This window comes from Dipodomys spectabilis, unplaced genomic scaffold (assembly GCF_019054845.1).
Source record: "Dipodomys spectabilis isolate Male_0828 unplaced genomic scaffold, ASM1905484v1 ptg000051l, whole genome shotgun sequence".
Taxonomy (NCBI): Eukaryota; Metazoa; Chordata; class Mammalia; order Rodentia; family Heteromyidae; genus Dipodomys; species Dipodomys spectabilis.
The window spans coordinates 12,944,023-12,958,711 of NW_024870728.1; positions in this window are offsets into that span (position 1 = coordinate 12,944,023).

A 14,689-nucleotide genomic window follows, 5' to 3' on the forward strand; every position below is an offset into this window, starting at 1 on the left:
GAGCTCTCATGGTAGGAGCAGGGATTTGTCCTCATTCCTTGGTTCTGGGCTGGCTCGTGTCTCAGGCTGGCTGTGTCCAAGTTGGGGGAGGGGTGTCACCCTCTGCCCCTGCGGCTCCTGCAGAGGGAGGCCCCTTTCCCTGTTCCCAGCAGGAACCTGGGACAGATGTGTGGTGGCCCTGAGGTATTCTGGGTGGTACAGATCTCCGTCCTGATCTGGCCCACACAGTGAAATCTGAAGACATCTGAGGACCTGGGACCTGAGGACACCCAAGAAAGGGGAGCCAGGCTGCTCCCCACGTAGCAGTTTCTGAAAAATTCAGAACTTGGAAAAGTTGTGGCCCATTCTTAACCAGGACCAAGCATGCAGGTGCTGTGCGTGTGCACACATACACACACACACACACTCACCCTGACACACAGACATGCACATGTGAACACAAGCATACACTGATACACACACATACACAGACACTTGCATACAGCGGCACACACACACACAAAAGCACACACTCAAACCTCCATACACTGATTCACACATGGGCATGAATACCCCCCTTCGTACACACATGATACACAGCAAATGCATACACATGCATGTACACAATGCACATGCAACACACAGGCATGAGTACGTATACATAAAGACACAGGGATACACAGACACACAGAAACCCAGATGCATGCACAGATGTATGGACACATAGACAGGAATGCATACATAGACACAGGCATATATGGAGACACAGACACATTCATGGACACACAGACACAAGGTCACAGCCGCCCTCCCCCATGCACATACACAGCATAACCCCCTGAGAGGGGCTGTGTCTCCCTGTGGACATCTCCATTCTGGCCCCTTCTCAGCAGCACCCTGGAATCCAGCTAGCTGATGAGCCGGTCTGCACGGTTTGGGAGCAAGCAAGGCTTGTCCTATGCGAGTCCCAGATGCATAAGTTACAGAGTGGCGCCATCAAAGAAGGGTACAGGGCACTGTGGACTCTGAGGGCTGGCCTGACCAGGGCCCTGGGTGCATCTGGACATGGGGGAGGCAAGCTGGGGGTACAGAGCTCAGCAGCGCCCCCAGAGCTGGGCATGGAGGGGCCCGGGTGAGGAGGGACACTGGCTATCATGTTCAGTGGCCTCCAGAGGCCCAGAGAGTCGCTGTCTCTGGGAGTCTGAGAGGGTTGCTGGGAGGTTCAAGATGAGGAGCAGCTCAGAAAGGAAGGGGTGCTCCGTAGGGACCCCGTCTTTGGAAGCAGCAGGCTGGTTAGGGCCTGGGACCCTAGAATTGCTCTTGAAGTCTGACCCTCTGTGCAGGGCATAGCCCTAGAGCAGACAAGGCTGCTTGGGTCTGGCTTTGCGGGGCGCTCACATGGGTATTTGCCTCTCTGTTCCTCAGTCTCCTCATTTGTGCAGTGGGCAGTTCCCATCTCCGAGGGCTGACCTCAGGACTGGGGCAGGTCCACTTTGTGACCATGGTCCTGGGAGATCAGCGCCTCCTCTCCTCTCCTGGGGCCTCAGCCTCCTCCACACGGCTCCCTCTGTCTCCTGGGAGACTGGGCTGTAGACTGGAGCTGCAGACGCCCTCTGGTGTGATATTGATCTGTGTGTCTCTGGCCTCCAGACCACAGTACTGGAGGTTCTGTGTTATGGCTGCAGGGAGATCATCTCTGGGATCCGGGCCTCCTCTCAGCCTCAGCAACACTCCCTGACTCCCAGCTTAGTCCCTGGAACCCCAGGGGAACTCTGCACCCCACATCCTGTACAGACCTCACCTGGCAGTGCCATCGCTTCCGTCAGGGGACACGAGCTGCTGGGGTCCTGAGAAGCAGGGTGGGACAGGGGACACCAGAGTCCTGGTAGAGGCAGGAGACCACCACAGAGAGCTGAGGGGAGTCTGGGGCCATGGACCTCAGGGCTGCCTCCAGGTAAGTCACTCAACCAATTAATTCAGCAGATGATGTTTATTGAACATCTACTAGGTGCAGACGCTGTCTTATCAGCATACTTGTCTCTATTGTGGCTCTCTGAGTCCAATGGGAGAGGAGAGACACAGGGTCAGGGAATAAATCTAATTGGGATAAGCATGCTGGGAGACTGGTAGGGGAAAGAGCAAGCTAAAGATGGGAGGGGCTGGTCTGGGAAGGGTAGAGGAGTCCTTTTGACCTCAGTGCTCAAGGTCAAAGGGTAAACAGGGAAAAGATGAGAGGGAGGGCATTTCAGTCCCAGAGAACACAGATGCCAAGGGCCAGGGGCAGGAGGGTCTTGGGATGTCTGACCCCGTGTATCTTCCAGAGCTATGAAGCCAAAGAAGTGGTTAAATGAGCCCACTCCCTACCAGCTGTGGGTCCTTAGGCAAATCGCTTGACCTTGCAGTGGCTGTTTCCAGTTCTGTAAATGGGGGGCAGCAATGGTTGGTACCCAATTGAAAACAGCTGCTGGAATTGAGTGCTTACACTTGCAAAAACAAAACGGCTCAGACTTGCACCTGACAGATAGTATGTGTTCAATAAACATTGGCTTATTATTCCTTTGACTTTATTTTTCCCTTTCTCCATCACTGGACTGCAAGTCCCCAATGACCAGGGTATGCAGCCGTGGTGGGTGGGCTTTAGCTGAGTGTGAGGCCTGTGTGGTCGGCGGAGCTGGGGATGAGGGTTGGGCAGGGGGCGTGGTCTCCTCGGCAGGGCTCTGTCCCTTGTGGAGGGTAGGAGCTGGCAGCAGGAGCAGAGGACTTGTCTGAAGGTCCTGAGTCCGGGTGGGGGCTGTGGTGGGGAGGTAGAGGCGGAAGGGTGGCATCTTACAAAGTGGATAAGGCTGTCCATTTCAGCGTCTGTCCGGTCTGCACAGCACGTCAGGGGTTGGATTAGGAGTTCTATTAAATGCTATCTCACTCATCTGATAAAACAAGCCTGGGTATCCTGTTAAGGAACCTAGAGCTTTGAAAGATTACATGGGGCTGGGAGCTGTGACACAAGCCTGTAATCCTAGCTACTCAGGAGGCTGAGATCTGAGGGTTGAGGTTCCAAGCCATCTAGGGTAGGGGAGTCCATGAGACTCTTACCTATAATTAATCACCAAAAAGCTGGAAGGGGAGCTGTGGCTCAAATAGTAGAGCACCAACATTGAGCAAAAAAGCTCGGGGACAGTGCCTAGGCTCTGAGTTGAAGCCCTAGCATTAATGTACATGTATACACACACATACATACATACAACATACAACACACATACACACACACACACACATGAAAGATACTTTTTTTTTTTAAAGATCCCATTACTGGAAAGTGCTGTCATATTGGAACAAACTGAAAATTTCTCCTTTCTTTCTTTCTTGTCAGTTGTGGGGCTTGAACTTGGCCTAGGCTCTGTCCCTCAGCTCTTAACCTCAATGCTAGTGCTCTACCACTTGAGCCTCAGCACCACTTCCAGTTTTCTGGTGGTTAATTGGAGATAAGAGTCTCACGGACTTTCCTGCCCAGCCTGGCTTTCAACCGTGATCTCGGGTGTCAGCCTCCTGATAGCTAGGATTACAGGCAGGCATGAGCCACCAGAACATGGCTGAAGAATTTTTTTTTGGGGGGGGGTCAGTTGTGGGGCTCAAACTCTGGGCTTGGGCTCTGTTCCTCAGCTCTTCAGCTTAAGGTGAGCGCTCTACCTCTTGAGCCACAGCACCACTTCCGGTTTTCAAGTGGTTTATTGGAAATAAGAGTCTCACGGACTTTCCTGCCCAGGCTGGCTTTGAACCACGATCCTCAGATCTCAGCCTCCTGAGTAGCCAGGATTACAGGCATGAGCCACCAGCACCTGGCTGAAGATTTCTTTAACTTGAGCTCTGCAGAGTCAGAATATTGGTCTCCAATCACTTCAAGTAGCCATTCATTTCTCTCAAACCAAGGCTCTCCCTCATGAACCTGTTCAGGGGCTCCGGATCAGTCAGCTTTGTTGTTCTGACGTCATCAGGATGGGCAAGCTGTGTGAGGGGCGTGGTGGAGTGAGCATTTGTAGTAGGGAGGTGCAGGACTGGTCCACAGTCCAATACAACCTCAGGATGGCCTCGAGCCGACCCTGGGAGAAGGTGCTAGAACCTGACCTTCAGAAATGCAGCATTGTCCTTCCTTGGGGCCAAGGGTGAGCGGAGTGCAGGGCCCAGGGCGCAGAGGTGCAAGCCTCGGTGTTTGCAGCAGACCCAGGAAGCAGGCAGTGTGCCACGCTGTGAGCAGCCTGGGTTACTGTGCCTTGGTCGCCTCAGAGGTCAGTCCAGAAGGAAGGTCCCGGGTTCTGAAAGCGCTTGTGCCTAGACTGGCTCTCTCCTGGGCTGTGGTGTCCGTAGCGCGCCCCCCCCCCCCCCCCAGCTGCTGGGCTCAGCACATCTGAATTCTATCCCTGCCCCATGAGGGAGGTGGAGATCAGGTGGGGAGGGTGGCAGGGAGGGAGGTGGCATTTCAAGGGACACAGGCTGAGTGTGAGCGAGGGGCTCCCTTACGGCCACCTGACCGCATTTCCTCTCTCCCAGCCCTCTCCCAGCCTCTCCTAACCCCACACACTGGGTGAGTATTTGGGAGACCCCAGGAGCCACAGAACGGGGTTCCCGTTCCTTTTTCACCATTCTGTGGGTCCCCTGTTTTTCACCTTCACATTCTGCATCCTGTCTATGTCCCCTGCCCCCTCCCCCCACCCCTTGTGCTCTGGGTTTTCTGTCCCTTGTTTCTAATCATCTGTCTGTCACCCTCTCCGGATGAGGCAACAGTAAATCAGGCTTGGCTACAGCTGCTGAGACCAAGCAAGTCTCCATCCCCAGGAGCTCCAGCAACAGCAGGGGCAGAAGTTCTTGGGGGTGAGTGCTGGGTGAACCCAGAATCCTTTGGTTTACTCCAAACCACGAACCAACGGCATTCCTAGCTTCCTGGTGCTGTTGCGGGCCTAGCACGCCCTCCAGTGGCCAATCTGGGAATTACAGTCCCTTCCTGCCCCACTTAGAAGAAAGAGGTCAGAATGGAACTTTGTAAGGGCCTGAGAGTGGATTAATGGAGAGCTGGAAGCTGGGAGTAATTGGACACTTGGAGAGGTGTTCTGTTTATTAAAAGCACCTGATAAGTGGGGAGGATGGAGACCTGGTGGCCGCTCATCCCATCTTTAGTGTCTGGATCTGGAAGACTGGTCCAGTTCTAGCTAGACCTGTACAGGGCAGGGCTGGCCAGAGGTGACAGGAGCTAAGGAAGAACCCCTGGGCAGGACTGTGTGGAAGAAGCACTGGATGAGCGATTCTGGATACCCTGGGGATGGGTAAGATCATTCCTCTCCCAGATCAACCATTGCTGGTCTAAGGTGGACTCCCAAGGTGCCTCCACCCAGCCCCGCCATGCTTGACCTCGTGAGCTTGCCCCCCGGTGTGCATCACTCCCGTGTCCCCCTGCAGCTGGCCTACCCTTTGCCCTCTACATCAAACCGGCAGGACAAGGTGAATGTCTCTCCTATCCACTCATCTTGTATTTTGGAAATGGCAATGAGCTTCTCCCACTCCTTTGCTCCATACTCTCAGGCCTCGGTTCTCACCAACCTGCCTACCTCTCTGCATGGGAAAGAATAACTTATGAAAAGTGGAGCTGAACACAGTGGCACACGTTTGTCATCCCACCGACTTGGGAGGCAGAGATCAGGAGGATCGAGCTGCAAGGCCAGCCTGGAGTAAAAGTTCACAAAATCCCATCTCAAACAATAAAAAGCCGGGCACGGCAGTTCTTGCCGGTCTCTTACTGGACGCATAAAGAGGTGAATCACAGCCCAGGCCCGCCCAAGCAAGAATTGACATCCAATGTAAAAAATAATCAGAGCAAAAAGGGCAGGAGGTATGGCTCAAGCATTACAGCACCTGCCTAGTGAGGCATCGGAACCTGGATTCCAACTCCAATGCCCCCAAACAAAGAAAACAGCAACAAAAACGGACAGGCCTCTTTTCTCTGATAAGGCATGATGGTGCAGGCCACTGCAGGGAAAGAAGCGGAGCCAGTTGGAGAACCCAAGCATCCATACTCAGCTCAGCCCGAATACGGCATGTGGAGGCTTAGTGTGTGGCTAGGAGGATTGGCCTTTCAGGTAATGGGATCTGGGCCTGTGGATCAGCGCTGCCATATCCAAATCAGTGCTGTGCTTTCTCAGGCAAGTTATTTGACCACTCTGTGCCTCAGTTTCCTTGACTGCAAAGTAGGAGAGTCATAACTAGCTGACCAAATTCTGTGCACATACAGGATTCATTCATATGCACATGCTAGCATGCTAGCACGTGCATAGAATACAGAGAAGGCAGTAACATTGACCTCCCTGCCAGCCCTGTGCGAGAGGCACAGGGTCGCTCCCTGCTTCTTTCTGGCTCTTTCGCTGTGCTGTTGGTACTGGAGTTTGAGCTCAGGACCTCCATGCTTGCTAGGCGTGTGTTCTAGCACTTGAGCCACGCCTCCACCTCAGCACAGAATTTCACAGCAACTCAGGAAGGAGGCCATTCTACCCAATGCACAGATGAGAAAAACGAGGCCCTGGAGTGAGAGTGGCTATTCCCAGGGAGAGAGAGCAGCCATTCTGTAGGTACGTGTGGGCCTATGTGAGCTCACATCTAAAAGACTTCGGGCTTTATCCAGAAAGCTGCCCATGGGGCACAGGCCAGAGCATGCTGAGGGCTGGGAAGAGAACGAGCAGGAGGCAGGGGCGGCCAGCCAGGCCGGCCTCAGAGGCAAAAGACTGAGGCTTGCGTAATCCTGGTGACCACTGGCTTCTCCTTCACCTCTTCAGAGGACGTGATGGGCCTTGGCTGGATTGGGGAAGGGCCTCCAAGAGGCTGACAGGCTGGGGAGTCTCTGGGGCGCTTGGGGGAAGGATATCGAACCCTTCACAGGTTCCAGAGGAAGCAGTCTTCGGGGGCAGCCGAATGGCACTGAGGCACGGGTGCCCTCTTCTGGCTCTGGAGAGGATGGTGAGCCTGGTTGGGTTCAATGGAGGCAACGGGAAGGGAATCTCGGCCCCCTTGTGGCCGCATCTTGGTACTGCAAGGCTGAGACCGGGAGCCCCCAGGAGACTCCGGACCTGGGCTAGCTGCCAGCATCCCAGGGTGAGCACTGTCCTGCCGAGGGGCAGTGCTCAGGGAGCAGCGACTCTCCCGACCCATGGCACTGAGTGTGGCTGTCCCTGGGCATGCGTTGGGTCACGGGCACTCCATGGTAAAAGCATCAAAGGTGGGGCCTGGATGAACCATGCAACCCTGTGCCAGCCTCCGGGGACGCAGGTGGTCCTGGTAGTCCAGGCCTCCCTCCGGAGGGCTTACCTGCTGGGGGTTGAGAGGAGAGGGAGCAGGCGGTCCAGTCCCTCCTGCCGGCTCCGTGGTCCGAGGGTGCTGAAGATGATGACATCCTGGTCTCAGCTCTGGCACCCTAGGCCTGTCCTGTGCAGGAGCTCCCCCCCCCCCCCCTGCACCCAGGGCCTGTCCTGGGCAGGAGCTCTCCCTCCCCCCCTCCCCCCCTTCTGTCCTGGGCAGGAGCTCTCCCCCCCCTCCCCGCACCCAGGGCCTGTCCTGGGCAGGAGCTCTCCCTCCCCCCCCCCCTTCTGTCCTGGGCAGGAGCTCTCCCCCCCTCCCCGCACCCAGGGCCTGTCCTGGGCAGGAGCTCTCCCCCCCCCCCCCCCAGGGCCTGTCCTGGCAGGAGCTCTCTCCTGGGCAGGAGCTCTCCCTCCCCCACCTCCTGTCCTGGGCAGGAGCTCCCCCCCCTGCACCCAGGGCCTGTCCTGGGCAGGAGCTCTCCCTCCCCCCCTTCTGTCCTGTGCAGGAGCTCCCCCCCCCCCCCCTGCACCCAGGGCCTGTCCTGGGCAGGAGCTCTCCCTCCCCCCCCTCCCCCCCTTCTGTCCTGGGCAGGAGCTCTCCCTCCCCCACCTCCTGTCCTGGGCAGGAGCTCTCCCTCCCCGCACCCAGGGCCTGTCCTGGGCAGGAGCTCTCCCTCACGCTGCACTTCTTGTCTCTGGGCTGGAGGGCTCCCTTTAGATGCTCGGTGAACAAGTTCTTGCAGCACAGCCGGAAAATCAGTGTTCCATCAGCTCTGTGACCAGTGTTTGAATCTTCACCTTCCTGACTTTGGGTCAGTCCCAGTTGTTGCTGAAATCAAATGTGGACAGGGGATATTATTTATTGATCTCCCCAAACACCATACCTTAGGTTCTTTTCCTTCCTTCCTTCCTTCCTTCCTTCCTTCCTTCCTTCCTTCCTTCCTTCCTTCCTTCCTTCCTTTTCTCTTTCTTTCTTTCTTTCTTTCTTTCTTTCTTTCTTTCTTTCTTTCTTTCTTTCTTTCTTTCTTTCTTTCTTTTCTTTCTTTCTTTCTTTCTTTCTTTCTTTCTTTCTTTCTTTCTTTCTTTCTTTCTTTCTTTCTTTCTTTCTTTCTTTCTTTCTTTCTTTCTTTCTTTCTTTCTTTCTTTCTTTCTTTCTTTTCTTTCTTGTCATGGGGCTTGAACTCTGGGCCTGGGCACTGTCCCTGAGCTCTTCAGCTCAAGGTGAACACTCTACCACTTGAGCCACAGCACCACTTTTGGTTTTCTGGTGGTTAATTGGAGATAAGTGTCTCACGGACTTTCCTGCCTGGGCTGGCTTTCCTAGCCTCCTGAGTAGCTAGGATTACAGGTTTGAGCCTCCAGTGCTGGGAGGGTTTTCATAAAGTAACATTCACTCAGAAAAGTTCACCCAACACTGATGTATGTAAATACAGAGGGATTGTTTCCAGTTTTTAAGCTCTATAAATAGTTTGTACCTGTCTCTTAGTGCTCATTTTTGTCTTTTTGCTCCATCCTTTGGAGAACATCTAGCTTTTACAACAAAAGCTGCTATAGAAATTTATGTACTTTTTTGCATTTTCTTAGCCTGTAGTAACTGTACAAAATAAGATTTTATTAGGATTTTTATAGATGTATGTAATGTATTCTGATCATCTTTATCCAGTTACTCTCATTCCTCCTCCCCTTACCACCAACTCTTTCCTTATTCCAAATACCCCGTCCTCCTTACATGTCTTAACTTCCTTCTTTCTCTTCTCTCCCTCCTTCCCTCCCACCCTCTCTCCCTCCCTCCCTCCCTCTCTCCCTCCCTCCCTCCCTCCCTCCCTCCCTCCCTCCCTCCCTCCCTCCCTCCCTCCTTCCTTCCTTCCTTCCTTCCTTCCTTCCTTCCTTTCTTCCTTCCTTCCTTCCTTCCTTCCTCCCTTCCTTCTTTCCTTCCTCCCTCCCTTCCTTCTTTCCTTCCTCCCTCCCTGCCTGCCTCTTTCAAGAGTCTATCTCTTTCTATTTCTCTCTTCTTTTCTTTTTGTGCTGCTGGGGCTTGAACTCAGGGTCTGGGTGCTATCCCTGAGATTTTTCACTCAAGGCTAGCTCTCTACCACTTGAGCCACAGCTCCACTTCTGGCTTTTTTTTAAATGGTTGATTGGAGATAGGGCTCTCACAGATGTTACCTCCCAGGCTGACTTTGAACCATAATCCTCAGATCTGAGTAGGTGGGACTAGCAATGGGAGCCACCCACCTCTCAGCACTCGTATCTTTTCTTTTTAAATGTAGTTTCTGCAGATACAGAATTTGTCTTTCTGAGTCTGGCTTATTTTGCTTAGTTTGATGACCTCCAGTTCTACCTATCTCCAGTAAACAACATGATTTCATCTTCTTAATGGCTGAATGAAACTCCATTGTGTACACAAAGCATATTTTCTTTATTCATATTCATTCAACCGTTGATGGGCACCTAGTTGGTTACCTCACTTGGCTATTGTGAATAGTGCTGCAATAAAAAGAGATGCCCAGGTGTCTCTCTTGCATGCTTGCTTTGGTTCTTTTGCCCATATACCCAGGAGTAGTGTAGCTGGATCATATGATAGGCATGCCCCTCTTTTTTTCTGGTTGGTTATGGGGCTTGAACTTGGGCCTGGGTGCTGTCCCTGAGCTCTTTGTTGATCAAGGTGAGTGCTCTACCACCTTGAGCCCCAGTGCCACTTTTGGTTTTCTGGTGGATAAATGGAGATAAGAGTCTCATGGGAGGCTGGGAAGGTGACTCAGAGGTAGAGTGCTTGCCTTGCATGCATGAGGCCTTGGGTTTGATTCCTCAGCATCACATAAGCAGAAAAAGCTGGAAGTGGCACTGTGGCTCAAGTGGTAGAGTGCTAGCCTTGAGCTGAAGAGCTGAGGGACAGCATCCAGGCCCAGAGTTCAGGCCCCAGAACCGACCAAAAAAAGAGTCTCATGGACTTTCCTGCCTGGGCTGGCTTTGAGCTGCAGTCTGCAGAGCTCACTCTCCTGAGTAGCTAGGATTACAGGTGTGAGCCACTAGTGCTCAGTCCTAGTGATGGTTTTTCTTTTCTTTTCTTTTTGGTAGGTGGTGTGGGATTTATTTCTTTTCTTTTAATTGTGAGAATACCGTACAGAGGGGTTACAATTACATGGGCAAGATAATGGGTACATTTCTCATCAAGCATTGTAGCCTCCTCTTTGTTTCCCCTTCCCCTCCCTTCTCATACTCCCTCTAGTGATGTTTTTCAAGGATTCTGCCTACTGGCTTCCATAGTGGCTGCAGCAATTCACATTCCCACCAGCAGTGTGTGTAGGGGTTTCTCCCCTAGACCCCACATCCTTGCCATTTGTTATTGGTTTTCTTGGTGATAGTGATTGTGACTGGGGTGAGATGTGTGAGATGGAATCTCAGTGTAAAAAGAAATTTTTTTTGCCGATCCTGGAGCTTGAACTCAGCGCCTGGGCTCTGTCCCTGAGCTTCTTTGTGCTCAAGGCTAGCACTCTACCACTTGAACCACAAGCACCACTTCCGCTTTTTCTGAGTAGTTCATTGGAGATAGGTCACCTGGACTTTTCTGCCCAGGCTGGCTTGGAACCATGATCCTCAGCTCTCAGCCTCCTGAGTAGCTAGGATTACAGGCGTGAGCCATTGGTACCCAGCTGCCATGTAAATTTTTCTTTCCATTTTTATACATGCTTACAGGGTTGTGTGTAAATATACATTTCTATTTCTCTGGAATAAGTTGTCAAGAGTATAATTTTCAGAGCTGGCTTCAAACTATGATCCTCAGATCTCAGTTTCCTTGGTAACTACGATTATAAGGGTGAACCACTAGTGCCGTCTCTCTAGCCCTTTTATGTCCTGATTGGGGTCTTGCGTCCTGCCCAGGTACTCATGCACTTGGATTGGGATCCACATCTCTCCCTCCCTGTCCTCCCTCCCTCCCTCCCTGTCCTCTCTTTCTTCCTTCCCTCCCTCCCTCCCTCCCTCCCTCCCTCCCTTCTTCCTTCCTTCCTTCCTTCCTTCCTCCATTCTGTATGGTTCTGCTGCTTTGGAGGGCCTTGTGCATATTATAGGCACTCTACCACTAAGATACATCCCAGCCCCCTTATTTGTATTTTTAATTTCAGTGGACACATGTTTGTTGCTAGCACAAAGAACCACAATTGATTCATGTATGCTTATCTTTTTTTTTTTTTTTTTTCCAGTTCTGGGGCCTGAACTCTGGGCCTGGGTGCTGTCCCTCAGCTCTTCAGCTCAAGGCTAGTGCTCTACCACTTGAGCCACAGCGCCACTTCTGGCTTTTTCTGCTTATGTGGTGCTGAGGAATCAAACCCAGGGCCTCATGCTTGCAAGGCAAGCACTCTACCACTGAGCCACCTTCCCAGCCCAATGTGTGCTTATCTTGTAACCCAAAACTTTTGTGGAATTCATTTATTATTCCATTCCCTTCTCTTCTCTACACGTTTTTGTTTTATAGACTCCATGGGATTTTCTACAGGCAGTCATGCCATCTGTGGTCAATCAAGATAGTTTTGTTGCATCCTTTGTAAAGTTTTTATTATTATCTTTAAGTCGTGCTAAGAGGAGGTGTCCTGAGACAAAGCAGTTATGATACGATATGTCTTGATCAGCGCACTCCTTTCAATGCTCTCGCCCATCCCTCCTAGCCTACGCACCTCTTCCCTCCCTCTTCTTAATTTTGTAGGGTATACATTAGGTTTTTCTTGTCTCCGTTCTCCACCTCTTCTCTTTATTTGTCTCCTCCTTTCTCTTTGAACCCACCCCACTTTTTTTTGAGTACCTGCTTCCTGGTGTTTTTGTTTTGCTGAACTTGGATTGTGGCTTTCTAAGGAATGACACTATTTGAGTCTCCCTGGAATCTGTATTTCAGTCAATTCATTTGTATACACTTGCATACCCCCCAACACATTTACTTGTGCATTTGTAAGCTAAATCGAAGAGGGAAGACATGGATCATTTGTCTTCATTTAACCTAATTTCTCCCAAGTCTTTCCATTTCTTTACGAATGGTACAGTATGCCTGTGATTTCCTCTTCTTGCGTTTTGCTCTGGCAAAATTTGCACCAGTTCATTTAGTAAATGTAGTGAGCATCCCAGTGTGGATCCTGACCTTGGAGAGGAAGCGCTGTATCTTTCTCCATGAAGTATGATGACACTGCTAGCGTGGACACCAACTGTCATGTTACAGATGTCTTTTCTCAGGTTGAGCAAGTTCCTTTCTATTTCCGCTTTTCTGAAGGTTTTTCTGTTTGTCACTAATCACCACTGAATTTTGTCAGATAGTTTGTTTTTGTTTTTTTTTTGGGTCCAGTCGTGCTTGAACTCTGGGCCTGGGCGCTGTCCCTCAGCTCTTCAGCTCAAGGCGAGCGCTCTACCACTTGAGCCACAGCGCCACTTCCGGCTTTTTTCTTTTTGCTTATGTAGTGCTGAGGAATCGAACCCAGGGCCTCAGGCATGCAAGGCAAGCACTCTACCACTGAGCCACCTTCCCAGCCCCTGTCAGATAGTTTTTTGTTCATTGATTGATTTACTTTTTGTTTTTCTTTTTTAGCCTTTTAATTTAGTTGCCTTTTTATTTTTTTATTTTTGGGTCTGGTCGTGGGGTCTGAACTCTGGGCCCAGGCATTGTCCCTCAGCTCTTCAGCTCAAGGCTAGCGCTCTATCACTTGAGCCACAGCACCACTTCTGGTTTTTTTCTGCTTATGTGGTGCTGAGGAATCAAACCCAGGGCCTCATGCATGCGAGGCAAGCGCTCTACCACTGAGCCAACTTCCCAGCCCCTTTAGTTGCCTTTTTTTTGGGGGGGGTCTTTTATAGCTTCCCTCTCCCACTCCCCCAGAGCTGAGGACTGAACTCAGGGCCTTGTACTTGCCAGGCAAGTGCTCTTCCACTAAGCAAAATCCCCAACCCCTAGCCTGTTAGGCTAGTAGGCTATGTTGATTGATTTATGAAAAATGATCCAGCTTTGCATTCCTAGAAAAACCCCATTTGGTATGCTGTAGAACAATCTTAATAAACTGCTAGCTTCTATTTGCTAATGTCTTAAAAAGGATTTTCATGAATTTTATTTTTAAGTGGGCCATTAGCATGCAGTATTCTCTATATGGTTTAGGTACCAGAGTAACACAAGCTTCATAGAGTTAGCTGGGAAATATTCTTTTTTTCTCTATATAATCTCTTCAAAAGTTTATGTTGACTTGGTCTTAATTCTCCTTTAAACATTTGGCAGATATCACCAGTTAAAGAATCTATGCAGAGATGTTGTTTGAAGGAGTTACAACTATACATTTAACTTCTGTTAGAATTTTAGGGTTGTTATATTTGGTGAATTGTGGTTGTTTTGTGTTTTTCAAGGAATTAACCCATTTCATCTAAGCTGTAAAATTTGTTTGTTAGTGTTATTCATAGTACTTTCTTACTGTGTCCTTTGATGTCTGCAGGATTTGGGGTGATGTCCTTGTTTCATTTCTGATATTGATAATTTGTGTCTTATCTCTTTTTGTCGGTTATGTTAAGGTTTTACCAATGCTATTGACCTTTTCAAGGAATGAAATCTTTGTTTTATTGATTTTCTGTGTGTGTGTGTGTGTGTGTGTGTGTGTGTGTGTGTGTTTGCCTGTGCACAGAACTCAAGGCCTCGGCACTGTCTCTGAGCTCTTGTGCTCAAGGCTAGTGTTTAACCACTTTGAGCCATCTCCACAGCGCCATCTCCAGCTTTTTGGTGGTTAATTGGAGTTAAGGGTCTCATGGATTTATCTGTACTTGCTGGCTTTGAACCGTGATCCTCAGATCTCAGCCTTAGGTAGGATTGGAGGTGTGAGCACCAATACTGGGTGACTTTCTAGGTTTTTATTCTGTTTTTAGTTTCATTGATCCCTGCTCTTATCTTTGATTTCCTTCCTTTAGTTGAATTGGCTTTATTTCCTTCTCCTTTTCCTGGATTCTTGAGGTGTTCAAGACCACCTTAGATTGTTTTTTATGACTTCTCCTCTTCTCTAATATACACAGTTTTAGTAGTATAAAAATTTCCCTCTGCACTGCCACAAATTTTGACATGTTGCATTTTTATTTTAATTTAGGCATTTGGTTTGGTTCCATCTATATTTAATTTATACATACACACATACATATACACAATACATATTTAATGCTGGTTGTGGGGCTTCAGCACTGTCCTTGAATTTTTTTTCCCCTTGAGGCTAGTGCTCTACCACTTCAGCCACAGCTCCACTTCCAGCTTGTTGGTAGTTCTTTGGAGATAAGCATCTCAGACTTTCCTGCCCTGGCTGGCTTCCAACTGAAGTCTTCAGATCTTAGCCTCCTGAGTTGTTGGGATTACTACTGGTGCTAATTAGTTCAAT